The sequence below is a fragment of the Bufo gargarizans genome, chromosome 3 (assembly GCF_014858855.1).
Source record: "Bufo gargarizans isolate SCDJY-AF-19 chromosome 3, ASM1485885v1, whole genome shotgun sequence".
Classification (NCBI taxonomy): Eukaryota; Metazoa; Chordata; class Amphibia; order Anura; family Bufonidae; genus Bufo; species Bufo gargarizans.
The window spans coordinates 623,503,075-623,513,009 of NC_058082.1; positions in this window are offsets into that span (position 1 = coordinate 623,503,075).

Genomic DNA, 9,935 nt, shown 5'->3' on the forward strand with positions numbered 1-9,935 from the left:
ACAGGTCACAGAACATGCCCAGAAAACTCCCCCATAAAAGTCAGTGGGTCCCCTCCTGACATTGTGTCTGTGGACCATGAGGCTGCTGTAAAACTATTTTCTTAATGCTTTCTAAATGCTGTTAAGAGCAGCTCAGGCAAGATGTCCGCCCCCATAATCATGTTCAGAAATAATATAAATCAATCTGCAATCATAAAGTAAAAACTGATTAGAGAACAAAAGGAGGTGTGTCACTATCTGGTTTTAGCTGGCAGAAAACATTTTTGGTGACACATTTCCTTTAACTCCTACAGCTGAATGTAGGAAGGATATATAGACTAGAATTCTTATCAATTTTTTTTTTTGTGATAGATACATAACAACTCAGAATACAGGACTAGTTGCCATGCACCAGTAAACTGCATGGTCTAATATCTAGTGGAATAATTTTAATTGTGTTTAGTTTTATACTGTGTTGCTTAATATGCCTGGATAATAGTCTAAAGGTGGCAAGAAGGTCTGGACCATCAATTGATTTTTCAATTGATTTCACTTCATTCTTTATAAAGGTTTATGTTGACTTGAAAAATAAGCAGTGAATTGATAAGTGGAAAATCAATAATCTGCAGACAAGAGATAAATATCCGTAATTGACTTAGAAGCTCTATTCTTAACGCTTGGCAAATTTCTTTTAGTGCTGTCTATTTGTGTTAGGGTTTACAAACTAGTTGTTAAAGTTTCTCAAAAAGATTTTTACAAAAGTTATTTCTACATTTAAACAGTTGTTATATATTTATTATACATAGAACAGTGTCATCCAATCAGGGTTACCTAGAATACCTGGTTAGAGGTTCTTCAGAAGACAGCAGCTGAAGCTTTCCCTTTTACAGCATGGATTGCCTGTGGGCAAACAAAGCAGCCAACAAATCTAGTCTACAACCTACATTTTTTTTAGAGAACCTTCATTTCCCCTTTAGTAAAAAAAATATTTGATTCAGGAATTGAACTTGGAGTTCATTGGGGGTGGGAAAAATTTAATCAACTCCCAGTGGTAATTGGTAACACAGATTTATTCAGCTGCTAAGTGCACATGTAACAGGTCAGCCAGTTTCATAGGGACAATTCTGCTGACAGATGCCCTTTAAAACTGCCAGTATGTTAAGCAACCTTTTGGAAGTTGATACACCCTTGTTCATGGAAATAAGCCACTAGGAGAAATAGAAACATTGCTGTTACATCTAGAGGCTCTGCTCTCTCTGCAAATACTGCTCCCTCTCCACTTTGACTTTAGGAGAAGTCAGGGCCAAGCTTGATGGCGTTTTCACTGATACATGTCTTCCCTCAGTTCCGTACTAGTGTCTCCAAGAAATGCCCTAACCACTTAAAGGGGTTTTGCCATCACATACAATGGGGGCATATTACTAGGATATGCCCCCATTGTCTGATAGGTGCAGGTCCCACCTCTGGGACCCGCATCTACAAGGAGAACGGAGCAGGGAAATTAATGAAGTGCACACTGCGCATGCGCAGCCGCCCTCCATTCATTTCAATTGGGTCGCCGAAAATAGCCGAGTGCTGGCTCGGCTATTTCCATCTTCCCCAAAGAAATGAATGGGAGCAGGGGCCACACGTGTGCGTTGCGCTCCCATTCACTTGTATGGGAGCAGCAGGCAGCATCTCTTTGTGGTGGACAGACCCCAAGAAACCCGGGGTCCTCCAGCCACAGCTCTCCCGTCCCCATTCTCCTTGTAGGTGCAGGTCCCAGAGGTGGGACCCACACCTATCAGACAATGGGGGCATATCCTAGCGATATGCCCCCATTGTATATAATGGAATACCCCTTTAAGTTCTCAGTGGGCATTCACACATTTGAACAACTCATTACTTTGGTAATGTTAGAGGATAGCCAGAACCAGAGGATCTTGACTATTTAATGAGAACCAAATAAAATCTTCAGGAAATCATTTGTGGTTCTAGTCTGTGTCTCCTTACCAAGATCCTGGCTTGAATTGATATGGATCCAGACTAAAGCTGGTTATATGCCCAGCTACTTTGTTAATAGCTAACTAAGATATCAAGTAGCAGCAGATCTACTTTTAAAATGGCCAGAAATTGCAGGATGGAGATAACCCTTTTTTTTATATCCCACAACCCCAAAAAAGAATTAAAAAATTACCCAAAACATGCAACATTCAGAGACACTACATTAAGTCCTTCAGGGACTCTAAATCCATGGGAGAAGGAGAGACACCAAATATTGGTTGATTGTACCCATGCCTGATATATGTAAACAAGCTCTTACCAGTGTTATATACTATTCTATGTCTGTTCAGCAATCTGGAATATACATAATCCTGCATAATTCACTGTTAATCCAGACACAATCGGGGAGATTTATCAATACTGGCATTCCCATACTCTAGTCTTGATCCCGTGTGCATCTGAGTAAGATGTGCCTAATTTATTGAGTCATATACCTCTTAATAAATTAGGTACATCTCTGCCACTCTGTGCACCAGAAACTCTAATTTATGCCAGCCAGAGGCACAAGTTACAGTAAATTTAGTGGGGTATAATAGACCCTGCCCCTCCTGCTAAGTCCTATCCTTTTGAGACAGGGATGGATCTAGGAATAACTTCGGGGTGGAAACAATTTTAATGGTAATTGGATTGGGAATTACTGACCTTAAACATTTATTATTATCAGTAATAATCGTTAATTTCTAACGATAATTTGTTTTCCCTTAGTCCTAACAGCAGTACAGATGGGGTTAACTGCCCCCCCATGGACTGGTAGGACCGGCAGAATTTTACTGAGCCCAAAGAAGAACCAATGAACAAACTCCAGCTCCCCTAAAGGGAGGGCATCACCCCCCAGCCCACCGTGTCTATAACAAGAATGTACTTAGAGCGGGAAAAATTTGTGTGCTGCTGTTAGGACTAAGGGAAAACAAATTATCGTTATAAATTAACGATTGCCTTATGTCCTACCAGCAGCACAGATGGGGAGATAGCAAGAAGAATCCCCTAGGAAGGGTCCTCATGCCTAGCAGAAGTAAGAACTGTCTGCCCGAAGGCCGAAAACTCTGCTACCTTAGCATCTATTCTATAATGAGAGATGAAGGTTGAGTCAGAGCTCCAGGAAGCCGCCTTACAGATCAACTCTAAGGGGAGAAGGCTTCTCTCCGCAACAGAGGTTGCAACGGCCCTAGTAGAATGGGCCCTCACAAACTCAGGAGGATCTAAAGATTGGGACATAAAAGCCTCCCTGATGGCTTCCCTGACCCAGCGACTAATAGTAGCTTTAGACGCTTTACGGCCTTTAGACTTACCGGCAAACAGGATGAAGAGGTTCTCAGCTATCCTGAACTCCCTGGATCTATCCACATAGACCTGGAGGCATCTTGAGATGTCCAGTGGATGTCTAACTGGAGCATCAGAGGAGGAGGCGGAGAATAACACAGGTAGAGAGATTACCTGGTTAACATTTTGAAAAGTTGAAACCTTAGGTCTAAAATAAGGTAGAAATTTCAGAAGGAAAAAATGATATATGGATGCATTGCAGAAAAAGCTTGCAGCTCAGAGATTCTCTTGGCTGGGGTTATAGCCAGAGGAAAGACCACTTTAAGAGTTAAGAATTTAAAGTTCGCCTCCTCCAAAGGTTCAAAGGGGGGAGATGCTAACCCCTTGAGAACTACTGATAGGTCCCATTGGGGAACGGGTTTCAGTATTGTAGGCTTCAATCTTTCAGCTCCCTTAAGGAAGCATTTGATGAGCGGGTCCTGAGAGTATGGTCTGTTGAGACAGGCCGAGATGGGAAAGACTTGAACCTTCAGGGTAGATGGGGAGAGACTTTTATCTAGTCTATCCTGAAGGAACTGTAATATCGCAGGAAGGGGCGGATCTGCAGACGCCACCTGGTTGGAACTACACCATGACGTGAAGATCCTCATAATCCAGGAGTAGGCCTTCTTCGTAGACACTGCTCTGGAATGCGACAGGGTTCTCAGGACCGACTCAGAGAGCCCTCCCACTCTGGGAAGGGACTGATCAACCTCCAGGCTGTCAGGTTGAATCTGTGCAGATCTGGGCAGAGATGAGTGTTCCACGACACCAGGGTGTCACAACCAGACAGCTGAGAAGCTCTGACAGAGGCCTTTCAGAACCTCCTCCTTGAGTTTCTGTGTTGTGGGATTCAGCTCCTCCTCTCGTTAGCCTCTCTCAGCTGTCATGTGTTGGACTAATTGCTTCCCTTTAAATTCTTCCCCAGAAGGCTTTCTGTTCTCGCTTGGGGGTTCGGTTGTCATTCTCTTCTGCTTTCCACCCGCAGTCGAATGGCCAGACAGAGCGCGTCAATCAGAATCTGGAGACATATCTGCGTTGTTTTGTGGCGGAGAATCAAGAGGATTGGTGTTCTTTTTTGTCCCTTGCTGAGTTTGCTTTAAATAACCGTCGTCAGGAGTCCTCTGATAAGTCACCATTTTTTGGTGCATATGGGTTTCATCCACAGTTTGGGACTTTCTCGGGAGAGGGGTCTTCTGGTTTACCTGATGAGGACAGATTCTCCTCGTCTCTGTCATCTATTTGGCAAAAGATTCAAGATAATCTAAAGAGCATGAGAGAGAGATATAAGCGTGTGGCTGATAAGAGACGTGTGCTTGGTCCGGACCTGAATGTTGGTGATCTGGTGTGGTTGTCTACCAAGAATATCAAATTGAAGGTTCCCTCCTGGAAGTTGGGTCCTAGGTTTATTGGGCCTTACAAAATCCTGTCTGTCATCAATCCTGTTGCATACCGTCTTGATCTTCCTCAGACTTGCAAGATCCATAATGTTTTTCATAAGTCCTTATTGAAACCTTATGTTCAACCCATTGTACCCTCGCCTTTGCCTCCTCCTCCGATTATGGTTGATGGGAATCTTGAATTTCAGGTCTCTAGGATTGTGGATTCTCGTCTTGTCCGCGGTTCTCTTCAGTACCTTGTTCAGTGGGAGGGGTATGGTCCTGAGGAGAGGATGTGGGTCCCAGTGACGGACATTAAGGCCTCTCGTCTCATCAGGGCTTTCCATAGGTCCCATCCTGAGAAGGTGGGTTCTGAGTGTCTGGAGTCCACTCGTAGAGGGAGGGGTACTGTCACAACCAGACAGCTGAGAAGCTCTGACAGAGGCCTTTCAGAACCTCCTCCTTGAGTTTCTGTGTTGTGGGATTCAGCTCCTCCTCTCGTTAGCCTCTCTCAGCTGTCATGTGTTGGACTAACTGCTTCCCTTTAAATTCTTCCCCAGAAGGCTTTTCTGGGCGGCTTATACTACTTCCTGGAGTGTGTGTGCACACTGACTCTGTCCTCCTGTTTGCTTCAAAGCTAAGTGTTGTACCTTTATCTGTTATTTTCTGTTTGCTGGATCCCAGGTGACCCTGACTCCCTCCGTATCCTGTGTAGGGAGCCGGTGGTCGTGTCCCCTCACTATTGTAGGGTGCTCAGGGCTTTATAGTCAAGGTTCGTGGATATGCAGACCTCCACCATTCGGATCTTTGCATAGGCTGAGCAGCCAGGGAAAGTGCCAGGTCTTCTGCAGGGGTCTCCCTTGGTTCCTTAGTTTTTGGATCCAGCGAGTCATTTATACATGTTGCTTTGCCTTGTTTCCTGTACACCGTCCGTGACACAGGGTCTGCTCCGGGGGGAGTCTCCAATATTGTCCCCGACTCATCTGAATGAGCTGGGTAAACCAGGATCTCCTGGGCCAAAATGGTATGATGGCTATTACCGAGGCCTGATCCTGACGGATTTTCATCAATACCCTCGGTATCATGGAAAAAGGAGGGAAGATGTAAGCCAGCCTGAACCTCCACGGTATCGTCAGAGCATCTATCGCCAGGGTGTTGTCCTCCCTGTATAGGGAACAGAACCTCTGCACCTTGGCATTGAACCTGGTTGCCATGAGATCCACCTCTGGCATGCCCCATCTGTGGACTAGCTGCCTGAAGATCTCCGGATGCAGTGACCACTCCATGAGGAAGGATCGCTATTGTCCCTGATCCGAAACATGTAACTGGAGTGTAACTGGCTTTTATCTGCACTGAAAAATAAAGGTAACATTTTAATCGAGCTGGACCCTTTTCTCTTTTTACTCCAGTGACCACTCCATGGTCGGTAAGCCGTGACTTAGGCGATCCGCAATGATGTTGAGGGAGCCTCGGATGTGAGTGGCAGATAGATGGGATAGGTTCAGCTCTGCACACCGCAGAATTACCCCGATCTCTGAAAGAAGGGGTAAGGATCTTGTGCCTCCCTGCTTGTTTATATAAAGCACCGCAGTCATGTTGTCTGACTTGACTTTCACTGCCTTGCCCCGGATCTGAGGGGCAAAGTGGAGGAGGGCTAGCCGTATAGCACGCATCTCGTGGAGATTCGAAGAAAGATGCCGCTCCTGAGGAGACCAAGATCCCCGAACTGGGGATCCGTCTAAATGGGCGCCCCAGCCTACAAGGGACGCGTCTTTTGTCAATATGAGCCAATCTGGTTGGGTCATAGACTTTTCCGCTGGCAGATGGAACCACCATCTGAGGGAATTCCGGGTTTGGTTGGGTATGGAGCACAGGGAATCTAGCCCCGCAGGGCTGCCATTCCATTTGTCTAAGACCTCCGATTGAAGAGGACGGAGGTGCCATAAAGCCCAAGGGACTGTATCCGCAGCCGCTGACATGAGCCCCAGCATCTTCATGAGAGTCCGGATGGAGACTCGAAGTGGGATAGAAAGGATCCTCGCCAGGTCCTGAATCTGCGCTCTTCTTTCTGGCGTCAACTGGAGGGACATCTCCAGAGAGTCGACCACGAATCCTAAATAATGGATTGAAGTCGATGGGCTCACATTCGACTTCTGCCAGTTGATGATCCAGCCTAGGCGGAGCAGAAAGGAAATTGCGACATGAAGATGATGAGTACGTATTGGGACTGAAGAGGAACAATGGTCAATCCCTGAAGTCTCAGAGCTGCCACCACAGACACTACCACCTTGGTGAAGATAAGAGGGGCAGATGGGATTCCGAAAGGGAGGGCGGCAAACTGAAAATGCCTGCGCACTCCTGAAATCTGGACCGCGATCCTGAGAAATTTCCGAGAGGAGGGGTGGATCGAGATGTGGAGGTAAGCATCCTTGAGGTCCAGAGTAGCATCACGTCTCCAGGGTTGAGAATGTGGCTGACTGACCTTATGGTTCCCATCCGGAACCTGGTTCTCCTTACGAATCGATTGAGAAATCTCAAATCTATGATCATCCGGAGATCTCCTGTATTCTTGGGCACCAGGAATACTGGAGAATAAATCCCTAGACCCCTCTCCCCTGCCGGTACCTCCTCCAGGGCTCCCTTGGAAATGTAGTCCTGAATATAGGACTCTAAGATCCTCTGTTTGGCCGGCAGAAAACTTTGAGTAGCGATGAATCTTTCTGGGGGGAGAGAAACGAGATCTATTAGATAACCGGCAGAAACTATGCTTTGAACCCAGGAGTCTGACATTTCCTGGACCCATACATGTTTGAAGTGGGAAAGATGACCCCCCATGGGTACTTAGAAGCATTATCCGCATTCCAGGGTTGCAGCCATAAAGGTCTTCTGGCAGCCGACACTAGGGCCATTGTTTTGGCTGCCAACTTCAGTTGTAACTGGGACGTGTCACATAAGAAGTCCATGGCCAAATTAACTGATTTAAATGCGGCCAGGATATCATCCCAGGAGACACTCTGGTCGACATCTGTTTGAATCTGGTTCAACTTGGAACGCAAAAAGGAAGAGACCTCCGTGGCCACAATAGACGTTGAGGCCGAGGATGCGGCCGCCGAGTAGCTCCTTCTCAGGGTGCACTCTGCCCTTCTATCGAGAGGGTCCTGCAGACTAGACCCATCGTTTGCAGGGACCAAAGTGCACCTGGACAATTTGGCTATAGCCATGTCCACCTTGGGAATGGAACCCCATGATTCCACCATGGGTTTGGCCATCGGGAACATCAGTTTAAACTTTCTGGTGAGGACTGGACCTTTTTCCGGTTTCCTCCATTCTGTGCGCATCACAGAAAGAAGGGTCTCATCCACCTTAAAGACACGCTGCGTCCGACTGGCAGGATCGGAGGACTTCCCTGTGTCAACATCATGGTCCCCCGACCTGATGGACTTCAATAACTTCTGCGTCTTTTCGGGTTGGAAAAAGCACGAAATTGGTTCTTCCTCCTCAGAGGAAGATGACCCCACTGAGAGGGGCGTGGGTCTATCAGTAGGGGCGGCAACTTCCATCAGAGTCTGGGAGGGAACCGGTAGCCTCTCATTCAGTAATCGCACTACCCCCTCGATGGAGTCGTCTACATACGTCTTCGCCCACTGGTACATGTCTTGCATAGTGGGTTCCCTGGTGGTGTCGGAATGACAACTGTCACACCTAGAGTAGGGGCAACTGTCGTCTAAAGGTGTGTTGCAGTCATAACAGGCCAGGTGTTTCCTCTTGGCCGACGACTTCCGCTGCTGATCTGACTCTCTAAGAGAAGCCATCACTGTAACGAAAGGAAAGATTAAAACATCCCTAAAGCCCAACGACAAGGAGTTTATAAAACAAAAATTAACCTAACGGTATGCCCACCAATACTGGAAAACTAGTGGCTGAAGAAATCACAGTAAAAAAGACTGAGAAACTCTCAGTCAAAGCACAAAGGGACTCTGGAGCTAGCTTGTCAAAGCAGCGCAACCAGAGACAGAATGGGATCAGGGAGCTTAAAAAGGAATAGCTCCGCCCAGGGGAGGGATTTCCTGTTGAAATCCATCCCCCTGAAGCATCACTCCCACCGTCTATGTGTAAACTAGATTTAACAAAAATAACCTAATATAATCCTTATATTTGTAATAATAAAAGGAATACCTCCCCCCCCCCCTGTGAAAAATGGGCCGGGAACGGAGAATCCGGAAATGACGTCGCTGCCGGCCGCACCGCCAGCCACAGGAGGGGCGCGCCGCACCAAGCAATGGTGCCGCACTACCCCCAGGTAAACCGTAGGGCCAGAGGTAGGTCCGATGGGGAAAAAATAAAAAGCGCAACAATAAGTGCAGCCGACACTATCCATTGCAGAAAAGAAAAAAAGGAGACAAAATGGGGGATTTTGAAAAGAAACCCCTATAAACAATACGGCCTCCTGTTCCCCAAAGAGAGGGGAGAGCAACTCGCCAGTCTACCTGTCCAAAGGACAGAAAAAAACACGGTGGGCTAGGGGGTGATCCCCTCCCTTTAGGGGAGCTGGAGTTTGTTCATTGGTTCTTCTTTGGGCTCATTAAAATTCTGCCGGTCCTACCAGTCCACGGGGGGCAGTTAACCCCATCTGTGCTGCCGGTAGGACGTAAGGAAATATTTTCTTCATTATTATATCCCTAATCTGTGTGCCCACCCTTTTGAGGCAGGAATGGAACTAGGAGTCCATCATCAAGTGTGCATCATCAAGACCCAAGTCACATTAAGCCCTGATGGCACCTTGCTTCCTGCAACTCCAAGGTTTTGGTATATCCGACAGACCCACAAGAAAAGTTAATGGACCAGCCCATATGTATATATAGTCTATTGTACTGGTTCATTAACCCCCAGGGGCCTTTCTGACAGACCTTCCAGGATAACGTTTACCTTCAGAGGGAACAAGTGACATGATGTGTATGAGACACATCCCCACTGCAGCCAGTCAGATGTTGACTCGAGGAGACAGGCGAGGTGACAGGGAAACGAAGGAGAGTAACCCTATGGCAGGGATCAGATAAATATGATTTCCTCTGCAGGTCCAGACATGGGGGGGGGGGGGGGGGTCTGCCAGAAAGGACCTTGGGATTGAACAACCCATTAAAGATTTTACAATTATACATTTTGCACTCAAGATGTACTAAGAATCATTATATTCTAACCACATTCTGTATTCGGAATGAAACCCGTATAATTATG